Here is a 19,823-nt window from a genome sequence, read left to right on the forward strand (position 1 = left end):
ATCCCCAAACCCAAAGTTACCTAGATTTTCCTTTATGTTTTCTTTTAGAAGTTTTGTAGAATTACATTTTATAGTTAGGTCTATGATCCATTTTGAGTCGATTCTTATGAAAAGTGTAAGTTCTGTGTTTGAATTGTTTTTTGTTGCTGTTATTACATATGGAAATCCAATCATTCTAGCAACATTTGTTGAAAGACTATCCTTTCTCAGGGGCCCTGAGGGGCTCAGTCAGTTGAGCGTCGGACTCTTGATTTTGGCTAAGGTCATGATCCCAGGATTGTGGGATCGAATCCCACGCTGGGCTCCACGCTGACTGTGGAACCTGCTGAAGACTCCCTTTCTGCTTCTGCACCTCTTCCCTCATTTGTGCTCTCTCTCTCTCTCTCTCTTAAAAAAAAAAAAGACTATCCTTCTCTATTGAGTTGCTTTTACATCTTTGGTAAAAGCACTCGACAATATTTGTGTGGGTGTACTTCTAGGCTCTCTATTCTGATCTGTTGATTTATGTGTCTATTCTTTCACTGGTAACAACACTGTCTTAATTACTACAGTCATGTAGTACATCTTGAAGTTGGGTAGTGTCAGTTGTCTGACTTTGTTCTTAATCAGTGTTGTGTTGTCTATTCTGGGTCTTTTGCTTTTCCTTATAAACTTTCAGAATCAGTTGGTTGATATTCACAAAATAGCTTGCTGAGATTTTGATTGCAGTCATACTGAATTTATAGATCAAGTTAGAAGGAATTCACATAATAATATTGTCTTTCAATCCATGGCACAGAATATTTCCCCTTTATTTAAATCTTCTTTAACTTCCGTGATCAAGGTGTTTTGGTTTTTTGCTTGTAGATCCTGTGCATATTTTGTTAGATTTATATCAAACTCTTTCTTTCTTTCTTTTGGTGCCATTGTAGATGGTATTGTGTTTTATTGAAGAGTGATGAGAAGGTGCATTCTTGCCTTGTTTCCAGTCTTAGGGAGAAAGTATCAGTTTCACGCCATTAGGTATGGTATCAGCTGGAGGTTTTTGTAAATGTTCTTTGTCAAGTTTTATTATGAGTTGGGTGAGAATTTTTTTTTTTAAGTTTATTTATTTTCTTGAGACAGAGAGAGACAGAGCATGAATGGGGGAGGGGCAGAGAGAGAGGGAGACACAGAATCGGAAGCAGGCTCCAGGCTCTGAGCCATTAGCCCAGAGCCCGATGCGGGGCTCGAACTCACGGACCGCGAGATCGTGACCTGAGCTGGAGTCGGATGCTTAATTGACTGAGCCATTCAGGCGCCCCCTTTTTTTTTTAAATCACGAATAGTTGTTGGATGTTGTCAAATATTTTTTCAATGCCAATTGACATTATAATATGATTTTTTCCTTTAATATGCTCATGTAGTAGGTTACATTAATTGGTTTTTATGTTGAGTCAACCTTGCATACCTAGAATAAATCCTACTTGGTCATTGTGTATAATTCTTTGTATACGTTGTTGGATTTAATTTACTAATGTTTTGTTGAGGATTTTTGCATGTATGCTCATGTAGCTTCCTTTTTTTGTAATATCTTTACCTGGTTTTGGTATTAGGATACTGTTGGCTTCATTGAGTGAGGCTTCTATTCTCTGACAGAGATTGTAGAGAATTGCTATAATTACTTTCTTAAATTTCTTTATTCTCTTTGCTTTTGGTTTAAATGGCTCTTATTTCTTTTATATGCAACAATAATATTTCATAATATTCTTTTATCATTCTTTTAATTTCCATAGAAATAGTGGTGATGACCTCTTTCATTTCTGATATTAGTAATTTGTGTTCCCCCTTTTTTATCCCTTGGTTCATGTGGCTAGAGATTTATCAATTTTCGTGATCATTTCAATCAAGCAGCTTTTCTTTCAATATGAAATTTATTGTCAAATTGGTTTCCATACAACACCCAGTGCTCATCCCAAAAGGTGCCCTCCTCAATGCCCATCCCCCACTTTCCCCTCCCTCCTACCCCCCATAAACTCTCAGTTTATTCTCAGTTTTTAAGAGTCTCTTATGGTTTGCCTCCTTCCCTCTCTAACTTTTTTTTCCCTTCCCCTCCCCCATGGTCTTCTGTTAAGTTTCTCAGGATCCACATAAGAGTGAAAACATATGGTGTCTGTCTTTCTCTGTATGACTTATTTCACTTAGCATAACACTCTCCGGTTCCATCCATGTTGTCACGAAAGGCCATATTTCATTCTTTCTCATTGCCAAGTAGTTTTCCATTGTGTATATAAACCACAATTTCTTTATCCATTCATCAGTTGATGGACATTTAGGCTCTTTCCATAATTTGGCTATTGTTGAGAGTGCTGCTATAAACATTGGGGTACAAGTGCCCCTATGCATCAGTACTCCTGTATCCCTTGGGTAAATTCCTAGCAGTGCTATTGCTGGGTCATAGGGTAGGTCTATTTTTAATTTTTTGAGGAACCTCCACACTGTTTTCCAGAGCGGCTGCACCAGTTTGCATTCCCACCAACAGTGAAAGAGGGTTCCCATTTCTCCACATCCTCTCCAGCATCTATAGTCTCCTGATATGTTCATTTTAGCCACTCTGACTGGCGTGAGGTGGTATCTCAGTGTGGTTTTGATCTGTATTTCCCTGATGAGGAGTGACGTTGAGCATCTTTTCATGTGCCTGTTGGCCATCTGGATGTCTTCTTTATAGAAGTGTCTATTCATGTCTTCTGCCCATTTCTTCACTGGATTATTTGTTTCTCAGGTGTGGAGTTTGGTGAGTTCTTTATAGATTTTGGATACTAGTCCTTTGTCTGATATGTCATTTGCAAATATCTTTTCCCATTCCATCGGTTGCCTTTTAGTTTTGTTGATTGTTTCCTTTGCAGTGCAGAAGCTTTTTATCTTCATGAGGTCCCAATAGTTCACTTTTGCTTTTAATTACCTTGCCTTTGGAGATGTGTCAAGTAAGAAATTGCTGTGGCTGAGGTAAGAGAGGTTTTTTTTCCTGCTTTCTCCTCTAGGGTTTTGATGGTTTCCTGTCTCAAAACCATTCAGGTCCTTCATCCATTTTGAGTTTATTTTTGTGAATGGTGTAAGAAAGTGGTCTAGGTTCATTCTTCTGCATGTTGCTGTCCAGTTCTCCTAGCACCATTTGATAAAGAGACTGTCATTTTTCCATTGGATATTCTTTCCTGCTGTGTCAAAGATTAGTTGGCCATACTTTTGTGGGTCCAATTCTGGAGTCTCTATTCTATTCCGTTGGCCTATGTGTCTGTTTTTGTGCCAGTACCATGCTGTCTTGATGATTATAGCTTTGTAGTAGAGGCTAAAGTCTGGGATTGTGATGCCTCCTGCTTTGGTCTTCTTCTTCAATATTACTTTGGCTATTCGGGGCGCTATTTGCAGATGACATGGTATTATACATGGAAAACCTGATAGACTCCACCAAAAGTCTGCTAGAACTGATACATGAATTCAGCAAAGTTGCAGCATACAAAATTAATGTACAGAAATCAGTTTCATTCTTATACACTAATAATGAAGCAACAGAGAGACAAATAAAGAAACCGATCCCATTCACAATTGCACCAAGAATCATAAAGTACCTAGGAATAAACCTAACCAAAGATGTAAAAGATCTATATGCTGGAAACTATAGAAAGCTTATGAAGGAAATTAGAGAAGATACAAAAAAATGGAAAAACATTCCATGCTCATGGATTGGAAGAATAAATATTATTAAAATGTCAATACTACCCAAAGAAATCTACACATTCAATGCAATCCCAATCAAAGTTACACCAGCATTCTTCTCGAAGCTAAAACAAACAATCCTAAAATTTGTATGGAACCACAATAAAGCAGCTTTTTATTTCATTGATTTTCTCAATTTCTTTTAAATTTCATTCATTTCTACTTTAATTTATATTATTTCTTTTCTTCTGTTTGCTTTTGGTTTAAATTGCTCTTATTTTTGTAGTTTATTAAGGTGGAACATTAGATTATTGATTTTAGATTTATCTTCTTTTTTATATGTGTACTTAATGCTATCAATTGCCCTTTATGCACTGTTTGCTACATTTTTCAAGCTTTGTAAGTTTTATTTTCATTTTCATTTAGTTCAAAATATTTTAAAATTTCTCGAGATTTATTCTATGACTCATGTATTATTTAATAGTGTTTTGTTTAATCTACAAATATTTAATCTCCAAAGATGATTTTCAGCTATCTTTTCATTATTGCTTTTTAGTTTAATTCCATTGTGATCTGAGAATATACTTTGCATGATTTCTATTCTTTCAAATTTGCCCAAGTGCCGTTTGTGGCCTGGAATGTGCTCTATCATAGCGAATATATAATGTAAGCTTGAAAATGCATATTCTGCTATTGTTAGATGAAATATTTTTTATGTTTATTTATTTATTTTGAAAGAGAGAGGTAGAGAAAGAGAGAGAACAGGGAGGAAGGGCAGAGGGAGAGAATCTTTTTCAGACTCCAAGCTCAGTGCGGATCCCGACAGAGTGCTCAACCTCACCACCATGAAATCATGACCTGAGCCGAAATCAAGATTCAGACACTTAACCAACTGAGCCACCCAGGTGCCCCTGGACGAAATATTTTATAATACAACTAGAACCAGTTGATTGATGGTACTTTTCAGGTCAACTACACCCTTACTGATTTTCTGCCTGTTTGACCTATCAATTATGAAAGAGGGATGTTAAAGTTCAAAGTGGATTTGTCTATTTCTTCTTGCAGTTCTGTCACTTTTTGCCTTATGTATTATGATGCTTTGTTGTTAGATACATACACATTAAGGATTATTGAATCTTCTTAAAAAATTGATCGCTTTTTCATTATGCAATGCTCCTCTTTATCCATGTAATTTTCTTTCTTTCTGAAGTCTGTTTTATCTGAAATCAATATAGCTATTACTATATATGGTGTCTATTCTTTATTTAACTTGTTTTGTGATGTTTCTTTCCTCTTTATATTAGTTCCATGCTGGTGTCCACCATTGAATGGTGGAAGTTTTCTTAGAGCAGCTGTTTGCAGAACAAAAGTACAGGGATAAGCTGGGATAAACTGGGAGAAGAGGAACGTTTGTAAGTTGCTTTGAATACTTGTTGTAGTACTCTACCTGGTTGGTGTGATTCTGCCTCTGGCTAGAGGAAATCATTCTCACTTCTTGGTCACATGTTCTTATTTGGCAATTTAAACATTACTCATCTTCAGGTCATCAAACTGCAGCTCAGTGAGCCACCTGGGTTTATTCTAAATCCAGACTCACCGATAGCCTATTTCTTGCAAAAATAAGTCCTCTGCCTCTCTATGGAAAGTTCACCTGGCTTGTTCACACACCCTGACTTTCCTGCTCCAATCAGGGCACCTTTGTTACCCCTCTGGTGAAGCATCTAGTCTAGACAACATGTTATCTCAGGGTCTGCAGAGCTCAGACTTCTCTTTCTGAATCTCTCTTTCCCTGGACACAGTTTCCAGTGCACTTGGTAGCCCTACTTCATAACTTGTGGTTCAAGGTTGAGGTGTTTCCTGGTTACACTTGTTAGTTTTAGTTACTTTAGGGGAGAGGAGTGAATAGAGACTTCTTTTCTGTACTATCTCAAATAAGAAATTAGCATAATACTAGAGAAAAAAATAGTCAAGTTTGACAACCATCATGTCAACGTTATGAGGTAGGTTAACTGATCACAGTACTTAAGTGATCAGATACATTTCTCCTTTTTGTTTGTTTGTTTACTACTTTGGAGCTTAGACTTTTTTTCTAATTAAATCTAACAACCCAAAAGCTAATAATAAGGTTGACAAGCAAAGCTAATTCTTTGAGGTGTGTCCAGTGTCTAAATCAGAAAAGTCACCAGCCAGTAAATGTCAGTGTTGCTTTGCCTACTCCACCTTATCAATTCCTTTACTTTTTTTTTCAGGAGTGATTTGTTTTTTACTTCAAAGATTAACTGTAAACATTTAGAATACATTTTTTTTTCTTGGATTTACCCTCATGGAAATCAATTGTTAGATGAAGATAATTGTGTCTAAATAATAAAAACTAATTGAGGGTGCCTGGGTGGCTCAGTAGGTTAAGTATCCGTGTTGATTTTGGCTCAGGTTGAGATGATTCTCTGGAGATCAGGTTGTGCTGATTCTCTTGGGATTCTCTGTCTCCCTCCCTCTCTGTCCCTTCCCTGCTCTCTCTCTCTCTCTCTCTCAAAATAAACAAGCAAGCTTTAAAAAATGATAAAAACTAATTGATATGGAGCAGTTACTTTGATACTACCTATTGGTCTGTTTAAACTATTAACCTGAAAATAAGTGACACTTAGGGTGTATTTCTTTGCCAAGCATCTGAACCACCCAGGCTCTAGGGGATCCAATGATATAAAGTAGCACATTTTATAATAGCTACTGGGATTTTCATTGACACTTCCATATGATCAGTTCATGGTTGTCACCTTGCATAGGTTGATCAACCTATTATGTATGTGCAATATTGTAATTACATTTCTTTTTGACAAGGATGCATTAAGTGTGGCCGTGATATGGGAACCCCTTTCAGCTTTCATTAATTCAATATAAATCCACAGTTTGCAGATTCAGCAGGATGGTGTCTAGTGGCTTAATTGGAATTGCTGGTCAAGCACATTGATTCTGCTTCACTCAGGTAAAGATGAAAGTAGCTGCAACAATAGATACTGCATTTGAAGGTCATTGAGTTGTAGCGAGGCAAGGGGAGCAAGAGAGTAAGACACACACACAAAGTAATGGAACTTTTATTTGGTATCTGGGAAGCCTTGAGTGACACAGTACGAGCTGACCTTGAAATTTCATACTTTTGTGACTCATAGCATTTGCTTTTATATTCCAGAAAAATGCGATGATGCTTTAAAGGGAAATTAGTATAGCCAGTTTTACTCTCTGGGAAGCTTACACCGGGTATGATTTATTTGTTGACTTTATGATAATATGGAAAATGAAGACCTGGTTAATTTCAGGTGAATCTGACATAAAAGGTAAAATCATTCTTTCATTAACCTCCTCTTACTCTTAAGTACATACATAACGGGCAGGCAGCTCCAAATTCTTCATTTCCAACCACTATCTAGTGGATGCAACACTGCCCTGAGGTGTTCCCGCCGAGCACAGTGTCAGGAAGTGACCCACCACGCACCCAATCCCTGCCCGACCATCCAATTCTTTCCCTTCACACAGTTCCAATACTCCCATCTGAGCACACTCTTAGTGGAACATCAAATTTAAGTACCAAAGCTGTGTTTTAGTTATTTAAAAAAGGAAGAGAACATCAGCTGTTTCAAATTTTAGACTCCAACTTAGGCAAAAAGAGAATTGTCACATCGTCTATTGTGTAGTCCTTTTCTGCAGAAATAACATCCGTAGGGGAGGAACAGTGAGTGTCCAGCGATGTAACATCAGTCTATAAATGGGAAGATTGACACCAAAAACATCAGATTACAAACATCTCACCAAAACCCCTCAGCCTGTAGACAGCTCTTTATGGAGGTGGAATATGAATCTTTTCTCTTCTTTCTGCCCCTACATTCACGCTGATCTCAGAAATTCATTGCTGCTCCCTTTGTGCAGAGGTCTGTAAAATCAGAGGGTTCCCATTGCTAGAGCTTGAAAAGACAAGTAGAAATTAGCTTTAGCATATTTAACTCGTCTCGGCCCCTCCTTCTGACACCAAGGGTAACACGAGCATCTTACAGTTCGTCCTCTGGGGGCTGGCTTATGCCTGCTCCTGTTTTTTTGGCAGTGACTTGAAACAAGCAAATTCTTATTACAATCCTCAGATTTAAAATTAAGTTCTGATCACGTCTTCTCAGGGCACACCTAAGAGGCGCTGTTTATCCCCAGCCAAATCAACTGTTTTCCCAAGTGGCCCATTCCTGGAAATGTTATTGTGCCTAATAACCAGCTCAAATATGTATTTTCATTTAATCTTTCCTTTTACCTCCATCTCACATGTGTTGCTGTATGTCACAAAGTCTCTATGAAGATCTGCTGTTACATCATTGTGTGAAGTATGAGCTGGGGTTTGTTTTAATTAAAAAATTACTTTTACTCAGATGGTGGCTGGGCTTGGAAATGTTCTCGGTTGCCCTGCGAAAGCCCCAGTGGAATGTGTGTGTGTATCTTTTTGCTTTTTGAGGATTTCCTATTTTGTGAGAGAACCCATTGCCTCTTTTTCTTCATGTGACAAATTGGTTTAGGCAGGTGGAGTCAAAGCGGGAAGAAGAAATTTCCAAAGGTGTTTCCTGCATGCAAAAGTAAGCACAGGCTATCCCTCTGGGCACAAAGGCCAAGGGTGCATCAGAGTGACCTCCCTTTGCCCCTCTGACCAGCATACAAGAGTCTAGTAGCTTCATCTGAATGACAAATATCAAAGGGCAAGACGGCAGCCTCCATTTCGGAGCTTTTATAAACTTGGAGAATGAACAGGGGTATTTTGTAGTGTTTTATAATAAAGGGTCCTTTGGTGCTGATTCCGGGTTTTATTACATCTGTGTTATGTCCTACAAATAGTAACAGACATTTTCCTTTGCTGTACAACGTGGTGAGCCACTGGCCTAGACCAGAGGCAAATCTGCACTGCTTTTCAAATATCATTCTCCCTCTCAACCGCAGGAACTCTTTGGTTTCTATTATATTTCCGCCCTTTCATATCCCTGATGATACATCTGATGAAACTCAGTGGCCAGGTGTGTGAACATGGTTGAAAAGACCCATACGGGACCAGCGACGTCTCCCCACAGCGTGGGATGCTCCCCTCCCGAGATGTCCCACAGTCAGCAAGACTGGTACTGAGTTGTTTTCCCAACAGAGAAGATGGGTCATATGACCCCTTAGTACTTTTGGTCCTACTCCCTTTTTAACTAACCACACACACTGCATGATCTCAGGCCGGGGTGCATGACCGAGGGCAGCATTTCCCTGCGTAGATTTTTCCACAGTAGACCTTTGCACGGAGCTGTCGGAATAGAAGAGTCACAGCCACCATTTTTTCCCCATTGCAATGGGATTATCTGGGCATATACTTCAGGGAACACATGTGGGATTCCAGAGTAGGCCGGGCGGCCTCCGAACACATTCCCTGTCCTGTACTGGACACCAGGAACTGCATCCTGTCTGCTCCTGTAACAGCTCCTCACTGTTTGCTCCACTGTTCTGCTGCCTCTGCAGATTGCCATGGCTGAGAAGCAGCCCCAAGGAGTTGAGCATGGTGGAAATCCTTAGAGAAACAAGTACATCAGTGGTAGAGGCAGAGGAGGTGAGAGCTTTCGTTTTTCTCAAAAAAACAAAGAAACAAATAATGATGAGGGTTCAATATTAGAAAGGACTTCTTGCAAGTTCAAGAGGCTGTATAAATGATACCTGTGTATCAATCCTTTTAGGGGCCGTATAATTTCAAGTGAATCTGCTTGGAAGATTGCATATCTCGTGAAGAAAAGGAATCTGACTTTTAGGAGCAGTGATAGTCTGTCACATAAAACATGCGTAGTGAAGAAGATCGAACCTGACATGGATCATGACCATGGTCGGGACCAGAGAGATGGTATCCCCGGGTCTCTCCAGCTCTCTGATCCATGCAGAAGTGAGTATAATTTTTAGAATACTTTCTCTTATTTCTGGGTTTAGATTCCCTTTCCCTTTTCTTTAGACCCAGGTAAAGGTTTCCAGTAGGAGATGGGTGTGGAAAGTTATGTGACCAGTGAGTAACCTAAGAAGGGATTTGGAAGAAGAGTCGAGAAAACTGACACTATCTTGTGAGCCAGGAAAATCATGGAAAGTTATCATTAAGCAACTACCGTGATTTAACCTCACTCTTCCCCACCCTGCAAAGTGAGGCATATCATTCAAGTTGAGGAACCAGGGTTCCGAGAGGCTAGTAAATGGCAGGCTTGGATTTGAATCAAAGTGCCACCCTCCGTCAGCCTTGCTCTGGTCCCACACTGTAAGTGGCTGCACATGGGAGCCTTGACCGTCTGGATGAGGCGTTTGAATCTCCCATAGCAAGCAGAACTTCATAAGAAGGCAGAAGCTAAATTTCCATGACCTTGAATTAAATATAGTACTTAAGCAGGAATTATGTCTCCCCTACTTTTTTCTTTACTGATGGAAGGGGAGAATAGAGAAGAGAAGGTGACTAGGTGCTTTTGGTGCTAAAATAGGACATGAGAACTCATGCTTCCGCTGACATCCTAAGATAGAAGACACGAAGTGAGGCATCAGACCGAGATGAACATGTTCAAAACAGGTGGCTGAGACCTGGGTGGGGTTCCCCTTCCCCCACAGGGAGTGAGGATGCAGAAAGGGATTTGGAAGGAAGTGTCTTCGGTGAAAATCATTGCTTTGCTATGAGTCCCCCCCTGCCACACCCTAAGAGGAAAGGTTGAGGAGAGATGCCTCTCCCTCCCCCTCAAACAAGTGGAGGGACATTGAGTCCACTCAGTGAACTTGATGTCAGTCTCAGCCACTGAATAGACAAGTGTCTAATTCAGAGCTGAAGAAGCAGAAAGCTTGCTTCCTGCTCTGATGGTGGATATGAAGGAGGGCTGCTCCTGCCCTGGGTACTTCCTCCCAGAATTTGTGGGGGCAAAGAGTGCGTGAGCATCTCCAGGACCAGATGCAGCCACACCAGAGGAAGGGCTGGCGTTTTAGACCTTGTCCAAGACGGGCCATTATAAAAGGGAGCAGACTATTTATTGCCTCAGGTGGGGGGCACACATGTTCACTCACTTAGAGACTTTTCAAGTGGTGCACTTATGTATATGTTATACTTCAGTCAAAACACCTTTTAAGAAAAGAATAAAGAAGCCTCATCAGAGAGAAGTGAAAGTATTGCTGGATTCCTCTTGGCTGAAGAAAGAGTCAACAGAAAGTTGGAGGAGAACGTATCAACCACACCAAAGAAGTTTCCGGTGAGTGGCCCTTAGGAAAGAGGGAGGCTTTGAAAGACCTCCCAGAATCTGTGTGAGAGGAAGAGGCAACTCTACGCACTGCCAGGGCCCAGGGAACCCACAGCCTGTTCTCAAGGGCACCACACCTCCCTCCAAGTCTGCTCTCCCATACTGGAGGAATCAGAAACCTGATTGGCAAGTTGGGGAAGAGTGACAGGGGAGGACAGAAGAATGCAACGACCCTGCCCCCTTCACTGACTGCAGCATTTTTTTTCCCTCTTCTTTTAACAACACATTCTGTCTAGAGAAGGGTGAGTCCTTGAAACTTGGAATGAACCTGGAAGCTTTTCTTAGTATGCGTGTTAGAAATTCGAAGTAGACATTCCAAGTTGTGTGTTGGGAATCAGTTGACTCTAAGATGTCCTATTCTGTAAGAGTGGCCAGAAAGGCAAGTTTCATCCAGGGGCAGGGGAAAACTAGCACTGCTGAGCAAGTTAAAGGAACAGTGGGAGAAGAAAATAAGGCTGTTTTATTCTTACATACAAGATATCCATTTGTTCAATTTACTGGTTGCAGTAGTGTGAAAGGAAGACTGATATTGCTCCGAAGCAGTAACTAACAAAAGCCAACCATTGGAGATGCGGTGCCATACAACAGATCTATCATGCAAACCATAGACGTGGTTTGAAAATTTCTGGTAGTCACATTAAAATAGTGAAACAGACAGGTGATATTGATATTAATAACACATTTTTACTTAACCCAATGTTTCTAAAGTATTATCAGTTCAATGTGTAATCAATAGAACAATTTTTAAATAAGATAGTTTGCATTCCTTTTTAAGGATGATATTTTAAAATGTTTATTTGTTTTTGAGAGACAGGGAGACAGACCGTGAGCAGGGGAGGGACAGAGAGAGAGGGAGACACAGAATCGGAAGCAGGATCCAGGCTCTGAGCTGTCAGCACAGAGCCTGATGTGGGGCTCGAACTCATGGAGTTCGAGATCATGACCTGAGCCGAAGTCGGATGCTCAACCAACTGAGCCACCCAGGTGCCCCATACATTCCTTTTTAATTTTTGCACTTACTCTTTGAAATCTGGGTATATCCTACACTTTCGGCATATCTTAGTTGGGGCTCGCTACAGGTCAAGAGCTCCATAGCTGCGTGTGGCTAGTGTTTGCCAAATTCCATGTGCAGTTGTGGGATGTCTGATGGGGCGGAGAATGATCTCAGACAGTGGGTGAGAAGACTCCGTGCTCTGGTGATGAAGAGGTTGAGGCAGGGTCTCCCAAGTGGGCAAGAGGATCATTCAAAATTCTGTCTGCACTTGTGTTGGGTCTGATGAGAAAGGATGGGAAGGAGACTGGGCAGAGCGGTAATGGGAGATGGAGAGCTGAAAATGAGACCTGCATGGGCTGTGACTCTGCCATCACGTTGCCATTGGAAACTGATCGAAATCAGCCGGGAGGAGAGGAAACTGAGAGAATGTCTGAACCAAGGGAAGTCAAAATAAATTCAGCATCACTTTTCTGAAGTAATAACTATGGAATTTAAGTATTCATTAAAATGAGCTCAACGTGCCCCCATAGGGGCTGTTACCGGTTGTTGCACAAACCAGCGTGCTTGTCTGAAATAATATGTATCAGGCAGGGTGCTTATCATCACAGGCAGGGTAAGCATTGCCGTTGTTCTGGTTTTGCTGATGAGGGGAGTGAGACTTCAATAAAAGGAACAAAACAATCAACTTCTTGCTGTAGAAAATTATCGCCGAGGGAACCCTGGAAACCACTGGGTACAGAAGTCTGCCTTCAGGGAGAGGAAATCTACTGGGGGCAGTGGGGGTCAAGTTGCTTAGAGGTGCATGGGTAACCAGGGAGAGGTCCTCCGGTCTAGGTCCGCACGTCTGCCAGGATATCAGCCTGTGATTGCAGGAGCCCCAGGATGGATCCCCTGTCTCTCCAAAGAATCTGCTGCAGAGCAGAAATAATGATGAGGTTTTGTGTTTTGTGTTTTGTTTATTTGTTTTATGAGATGTCAAGCCTTTAACTGTATGGAGAGTGAAAGGCCTTCTTGCAGTGGTGAGTTGGCTGTGAGTGATGTCATGAGGATCTGTCCCGTGTAAGCCTCAGGATGTCTTCGATGGAAGAACGGGGTGAGTGTGGAGGAGCAGGGTCTTAGCAGTGAGGGCAGGAGAAGTGGAGGTGGGAAGAAAAGAAGGGAAGGTCAGAGGAACTGGAGGATGAGAACACTGGCCATTTGTGGAGGGCGCTGAGAAATTGGTACAGTGTTCATTTTGGTTGGCTGGCATGAGAGTTGTTAGAAGAGAAATGTAGGGGGTGCCGAGGGAGTCCTTGGTAATATAAAGAGTTAGACTCAGGGGAAATCAAAAAGGAAAAAAAAAAAAAAAGAAACAACAGCAAAATTAGTGGTTTGAAATGTATGTCTGATAATCATCAAATGTTATTTAGAACTGTGGTTTTGAATGCAAGGAATTCAGAGAGTTTGTGGACCAGCGTCATTCAGCAGAAATATAATGCAAGCCACATGTGCAATTAAAAATTTTCTAGTAGCTGCATTTAAAAAAGTAAAAAAAAACAGGTGAAATTGATTTTGATGATTTATTTTATTTAAAGCAGTATATCTAAAATATTACCATTTCAACAAGTCTTCAATATAAAAGGATTAATGGGATAGTTCACATTCCTTCTCTCATACTAAAGTATGTCTTCAAAAACTCATGTATGTTTTACTCTCCCAGCGCATCCCAATTTGGACTGGTCACACTTCAAGTACTAATAGCCACATACGGTTGGTGGCTACTATATTGGACAGTGTGGCTTAAAAAATTTTTTTTTAACATTTATTTATTTTTGAGAGAGAGAGAGAGACAGAGACAGAGACAGAGAGACAGAGTATGAGTGGGGGAGGGGCAGAGAGAGAGGGAGACACAGAATCCGAAGCAGGCTCCAGGCTCTGAGCTGTCAGCACCAAGCCCAATGTGGGACTTGAACTCACGGACTGTGAGATCATGACCTGAGCCAAAGTCAAACACTCAACTGACTGAGCCACCCAGGTGCCTCTGGACAGTGTAGTTTTAGATAGCTTCTTTCTGCATTGTCACCTTTTTGTCCTTTATTTAATAAACTTTTTAAAAGTATGATTATTTCTGTGTGAAAATTCAAAATAAGCAAAAGTAAAAGTGTATTGCTTAGAAATGGGTAAGCAGGTGATAGAATAAAGCACAGGGGGATGATTATCACAAAAGTGCCGATAATAATTTTTTTTTATTCCAAGAGAAATGCATGATAGAATTAGAAAAAAACATGAAAGAGAAGAAAACAAAATCTCCACAAATTATTCCACCAGTTAGAGATGGGTGCTACTTTTCCCCCCACCTTTTAAAGAGAGCAACAACCTGCAACTGAATGATGACTGTGGATGCATCCGGGGTGGGGCAGGGTAGAGCCTGCTGCATCATGGGCCTCAGGCATTGCCTGCCAAATGAAGTTTTCTAAGTCAGGCACACGACTACAGAGTCTTCTAACAATAGGAAGAGGGAACATTTGCAACATTAAAGAAAGGCAGACAATGTTGGACTCTTGGCCAAGTCTGATGATGCCCATTCCCACGAGAGGACACCCTAAAAGATGAGAGAGCAATTAAGGACATTGACTATTTTTTTTCCTCTCTAAGGCACGAACTTAACCAATTTACTGGAATTTTAAAAAGAATTTACTAGAAAAAACACAAGCCAATAACCTCATAAACCATTAGGTACTCGGTGTTTCTGGAAGGGCAGCTGTAAGTGCATAGTCTATGTCCAATTTTGCTGTCATCTTGGAATGGGAAGAACATTGGAATGACAAGTTAGATTGAAAAGCTGTTAAAAGCCAGAAAAATAACGAGTGCCTAATCCATAAATGGAAAACTGTCAGTCCCTTATGTCTTTATACGACTGGGTTTGATGGTAATTCAAGCAAAACTTCTGGGTTTTCAACCAGCCCTTAATGGCAAAGAAAATAAACCATCCAGAGAAAAGGAGTCATAAGAGGAACGGCGTACCTCAGTAGAGTGTGGAGAGGAAATTTGGGTAATATAATTTATTTAGGAAGAGAGGAAATCTGAACAGAGAGAAGATGTGAAGCCGCAGATGTGAAACCTGGCTGGTGATTTTGGAGGTGAAACCTCTCTTGGTTTACGACCATGACCTTCAATGACCTTGCTCTGGCCACTGTACTGGAATGCCTATGGCAGATAACAAGGCTGAGGGGGAGGCTGGTTACCACCCTGCTTCCTCTATTCAGCCTGCTCTGCTGCTCAGTCATCACGGGTTTGTCTCTGCGTGATTGGTCTCCTAGGCTAAGAGAGTGGTTTCAAAGCTGGGGTTTCCAGGGCTTTCCTTTCTCCCTGCTGAGATCTGGGAACCCCCATGAAGTCTAAATGGCAGCTGGAGGTTGTTGGTTACATCAGGGGAAAGCCTCAGAAAAACACATATTGTGTAAAAGCCACTGCACCATGGAAGCCCGCGGACACCCTCTGATTCCCGGCTCCAGCTCTGTGGGAGCCCCTCTGTTATGCCATAAAAATGACTGCAAACAGCAAGCCTGGGGACGCGGATGTGCATCGGCAGCTCACAGCGGTCCTAGGAACGTGGGCTTTTGATGTCTTGGGAAATGGGTCTTGCTGAGCAGTTTGGAGTGTTACCCCAAGTAGATCAGAGAGCTGTTTTCTTCTCCATTTATTTCAATGCAGCCTTGACCATGTAGCTGGGGATTGTTAGATCCTCAGAAATTAGGTGGGCTCCATCAAGTTTGCTGAGGCTCTGCTCCATGTATCCTCCCCCTGCTGGCCATTCCAGCTTCTTTTATTGCTGCCCATGTGGAGGGGCTCAAAAGACACAGACACTTGTCTGCTGCAAAGGTATTCACAGCTCCCAGAAAACCAAGTTAGAAGAGCATACAGTGGTGATGTTGAAAACAGGATTGGTGAGGGGCTCTGAGACAGGGCTCTGATCTTGACTGTTCTATGACCTTGGGGAAGTTCCATCACTTTTTTTAAAAAATTTTTTAACGTTTATTTATTTTTGAGAGAGAGAGACAGAGACAGAGTGTGAGTGGGCAAGGGGCAGAGAGAGAGAGGGAGACACAGAATCTGAAGCAGGCTCCAGGCTCTGAGCTGTGAGCACAGAGTCCGATATGGGGCTCGAACTCACAAACCATGAGATTATGACCTGAGCCGAAGTTGGACGATTAACCGACTGAGCCACCCAGGTGCCCCCAGCCACTTCTTAGGGGTTCAGAGAGACCAGGGTGAGCTAGCACTGATGGCTTTCAAACTGGGCTCTGGGGAGTCTACTCAAGTGTTGCGGAAAGTGGAGGTGAGAACTGAGAGAGGAGCCTTCTAGTATCTTCTATTTACCCCAGCCGAGGCAGGTCCACTTTTATCTGTTGACTGTTTTACATACTGGGGTCCCCTAGAAACTTAAAGAAAGAGTTACAAAACTTAAAATATTTCAAAACCACTTAACTAGATAATCTCTCACCTGTAAAATTTTGATTTTGTGATTTTTCCAGTGTTCTTTAGATTGAACATTTTGAAAGTGTTTGTTGATGGCTGATACAGCAGATTCCTTATCGACTTTTGTATCCTTCTATGCAGTATATTAAAGACTATAAAGAGACATATAATGGCTTTTTGTTCTTTCTTCTAGAGGGATGATTGTTGCCTTAATGATTACAGCAGTGGCTGCCAATTCACTAATGGTCAGAACATGTAATTAGAACTTGAGAACTTAACTCTAGTCATGACTATGCCAATTACCATGGCTTTGAGCACGCTCTTCACTCTCTTGGGAGGGAGGTACCATATTTTGTGATTAGGAGCTTGAGATGTGGAGTCAGACTGCCTGGGTTCAAATCCTAACTCCACAACTTATGAGCTAAATGTTTTTGGGTAAGTTGTCTTATGTCTCTGTGTTTTAGTTTTGTCATCTCTAAAATGGGGATAATAATACTACCTACCTCACTGAGGTGTTATGAGTGTTAAATAAGTTCATTCATGCAAAGTGTTTAAACCAGAGCCCGGGACAAATTACATTCCCAGTAAACATTAGCTGTGATTATCTTTTCTTTTTTTCTTGTTTTCCCTTGTGACTATGAAGGGGTTGGATTGGATGATGGTTAAATCATCAACTCATTTGTTACACTGTACACCTTGGGGCCTGCGACAGTGCCTGGCACACAACGGCTACTCAACATATGCTTGTTGACTGAATGGCTGAGGTTTTGCATTTCACCGGATGGGAATTTTATGAGAACCTGTTTTGGGACATCTATCATGCAGACATGTTACCTCATGAAATTAAAAATCTCCAGAGTGTTAAGATGAATAAATTAAGAACATGAACGATTTATGGAGAACTAACTCTTGCAGTCAGAGTCCAATCAGGGAAACGAATGAGCTCACACCGTAGTTCAATAGAGGCCACTGAACACAAGGGACAAAGGCACGAACAGAACTGGAAAGCCATCGGGATAGTGAGGCAGCTTGGAGAGTGGCCAGGAGGAGGAGATGATGCTACTGGAGCTTGATGCTGAGGCAGCCACCAAGCAGGAGCTGAGAGCTGGGGTTGTGGAGGAACAGGTTGTCTAGTGGAACAAGCCAATGCTTGTTCAGGTTGAATGGAGAATTCCCCATTCTCAATGCCTCCCATTGGCTGGATCCATCCAGAAGCCAGCTGGCAGAGAAAGATGGGAACTGAATTTTGTAGAGGTGCTCGTGAGGCCTGTGAACGGATGCGAGGGGAAGCAGGCCAGGTCCAGCACCCTAACCAGACTGTGGCCAGGCTGGCCCTCAGGTCAAATCTACCAGCTGCCCGGTTTTGTAAATAAAGTTTTATTGGAACAAAGCCACATCCACTCATTTACACATTGCCTATGGCTGTTTTGATGCTACGTCTGCAGAGGTGAGTCCTTGTGAAAAAGACCATATGACCTTTTACAAAAAGTTGCTTATCCTGGTGCTAGACTGTGTCTAACCCATACAACCACTGGCCTGGTAAGTATTTCTACCCTTCTTTTGCAAATGGGGAAACAGGCTTGTGAAACAGACCTGACTTGCCTGAGGCTGAGTGCACCAGGCCTGAATGAAACTTGCATTTGACCTCCATCTAGTTGTTACCAAATTCCAAGTACCTTCACTGCACCCCCAGGTCCCTCAGGCCCCACTGGGCCACCTCAGCGCCTGGTCTTCTGCTGAAACAAAATGGCACCTTGGGTTGGTATCTCTCCATGGCACGTCTCTGCCTGTTGTTGCCTCACCAACAAGTTCATGGTAGCTGAGGGGTCAGGGGTTGTCTGAGCTGGAATGGACCAGGACTTCACAGGAGAGAATTCAAATGTCTGGGCTTGAAGCTCTCTGTTTGTCTGATTGTCCTTTCCAGGGAGACAGCTGGCCCTTAAGAAGCTCTTCCCCCTGCCTCATAGTCTGCACAGTCATCACAACTAAGCAAGAAGACCAAAAGATTTGGGAGAACATCTCTGACATAAAGGAAATCAATGTTAAAATGAGATTTGCTTTATAAAATGTACAATATAGCCAACTCCTTTTAGGAATGCTTCTCCTGTGAAGCTAAGTACACCTGCCTGATGAAAAAACAAAAATCTCAAAACAAAATATGATTGCCAACTTTCTCCACATCGCTTGGGGATTCCTCTTAAGTAATAGCATTTATGAGTCCAGCTGGGTGGCCTTGGTGCACATGACAACAGCAGGACGAAATCTCCTGAAACACGGGACAATTTTTGTTTGTGGAGGATTCCAAGTGATTGTGAGGTAGCCGCTGCTTGCATTTGCTTTGCTTGCACAGATGATGAGAAATTGCATCTCCGGAAAGAACTTAAAGGGGCGAACTGAATGCATGTGAGATTAAAGTAATCAAGATTTGCATGTGATGACACACAAAAAGGGCAGAGCTGTGGCTGTGGCATTATTTGGCTTAGCATTTAGCCAACACGGATATTTTTATAATGTATTAAGCACGCTTTCCTGCCTCCATGAAAATGATACTCCTGACCACTTCTCATATGGCCACTGGCACCAGTTGTGCTTTTAAAGCCATGACGAAGCTCAGGTGACCACCTGAACCCTTCACTCTCTCCTCTGACTATCAGACGTTTGGAATGACTTAGCCTGTTTCCTCGAGCTGGCACAGGGCTGCGGCCAGAGGAGGCAATGAGCTGTCTCCATCATCCCTGGTGCAGGCAGCAGGCAGCAGGCAGCAGGCAGCAAGCAGCAGGCACTTGCTTCTGAGTGGCTCTGGGGCTCAAGAATCTATTTCCATCTTGGGGATCCTGGGTAAATTTGTAACCCCTTGGATCCAGAAGTTCACTACCATTTAATGGGAGGCAATATGATTGTGTGAGGAAAGCTGGGGCTCCAGAGGTGAAAACACCCAGATTTAAATCCTCTATTTATTAGCTCATCCTCTCATGAATCTGATCCTCTCTCTAAGCCTGAGAGGCAGCTGAGGATGTCTTTGTGGTAGGCTGTATAGCGGTCCCCAAAGATACCCAGGTCCTAATCCTTGGAATCCTGGGGAGTTACCTTATATGGAAAGAGGATCTATGCAGATATGATGAAGTTAAGGATCTAGAGATGGGGAGATTATCCTGGATTATCTGGGTGGGCCCTAAATGCCATCACAAGTGTCCTTATAAGAAGCAGGCAGAGGGATTTCTGATGCACAAGAGGAAGAAGGCAGTGTCACAAGGATGGAAGCTGAGGGAGATTTGAAGATGCTACACTACTGGCTGTGGAGACAGAGGAAGGGACCACAAGCCAAGGACGGCAAGGAGTCTCGGCAGCCTCTAGAAGTTAGAGAAGACAGAGAAGCCGATTTTCTCCTAGAG

At 42.0% G+C, this 19,823-nt stretch overlaps 1 long non-coding RNA gene across 2 annotated transcripts in view; it reads left to right on the forward strand.

Moving 5' to 3' along the window:
- LOC125937897 (uncharacterized) overlaps positions 1-16,585 on the forward strand; it is a 111,570-nt gene extending 94,985 nt beyond the window's left edge. Inside the window, exons 6-8 of one of the 2 annotated variants that reach the window (XR_007462552.1) lie at positions 9,193-9,280; positions 9,405-9,604; positions 12,946-16,585. This is a non-coding gene — a long non-coding RNA (uncharacterized LOC125937897). Of the gene's footprint in view, positions 1-9,192; positions 9,281-9,404; positions 9,605-10,795; positions 11,258-12,945 lie in introns of those variants that run through there. The other variant, XR_007462549.1, reaches the window with a different exon arrangement.
- Positions 16,586-19,823: the final 3,238 nt, after the last annotated feature.

The sequence above is a fragment of the Panthera uncia genome, chromosome D4 (genome assembly GCF_023721935.1).
Source record: "Panthera uncia isolate 11264 chromosome D4, Puncia_PCG_1.0, whole genome shotgun sequence".
NCBI lineage: Eukaryota > Metazoa > Chordata > Mammalia > Carnivora > Felidae > Panthera > Panthera uncia.